The sequence below is a fragment of the Buceros rhinoceros genome, unplaced genomic scaffold, assembly GCF_000710305.1.
Source record: "Buceros rhinoceros silvestris isolate BGI_N320 unplaced genomic scaffold, ASM71030v1 scaffold3700, whole genome shotgun sequence".
Lineage (NCBI taxonomy): Eukaryota > Metazoa > Chordata > Aves > Bucerotiformes > Bucerotidae > Buceros > Buceros rhinoceros.
In genome coordinates this window covers 4708-5635 of record NW_010388856.1, presented here as the reverse complement: position 1 = coordinate 5635, position 928 = coordinate 4708, and positions in this window count along the sequence as shown.

Sequence of the window (928 nt, the reverse complement as noted above, 5' to 3'; positions counted from 1 at the left end):
GGAGGGAAGTGGCAGATGTTATGGCTAGGCCACTCTCCATCACCTTTGAAAGGTCCTGGAGAACAGGAGAGGTGCCTGAGGACTGGAGGAAAGCCAGTATCACTCCAGTCTTCAAAAAGGGCAAGAAGGAGGGCCCCAGAAACTACAGACCAGTCAGTCTCACCTCCATCCCTGAAAAGGTCATGGAACAGCTCATTCTGGATGTTATCTCTAAGCATGTAGAGGAAAAGAAGGTTATTAGGAGTAGTCAACATGGATTCACAAAGGGGAAATCATGCTTGATCAATCTGATAGCCTTCTGTGATGGTATGATTGGACGGATAGGTGAGGGGAGGGCAGTGGATGTTGTCTACCTCAACTTTGGCAAGCCTTTTGACAGTCTCCTATAACATCCTTATAGGTAAGCTTAGAAAGAGGTTTTTATGAGTGGACAGTGAGGTGGCTTGAGAGCTAGTTGAATGGCAGAGCTCAAAGGGTTGTGATCAGTGGTGCAGAGTCTAGCTGGATGCCATATTCATCAATGACCTAGAAGAAGGGACAGAGTGTACCCTCAGCAAGTTTGCTGATGACACAAAGCTGGGAGATACAGCTGGCTGATACGGCGGAAGGCTGTGCTGCCATTCAGCTAGACCTGGAGAGCTGGGTGGAGGAGAACCTAAACAAGGGCAAGCACAGGGTCCCGCATCTGGGGAGGAATAACCCCACGCACAGGGGTAACGTACAGGTTAGGGGCCGACCTACTGAAAAGCGGCTCTGGGGAGAAGGACCTTGACGTCCTGGTCGACAAGTTAATCATCAGGCAGCAGCGTGACCTTGTGGCCAAGAATGCCAATGGTATCCTGGGATGCATTAAGAAGAGTGTGGCCAGCAGTTTGAGGGAGGTTGTCCTCCCCCTCTACTCTGCCCTGGTGAGGCCATGTCTGGAGCA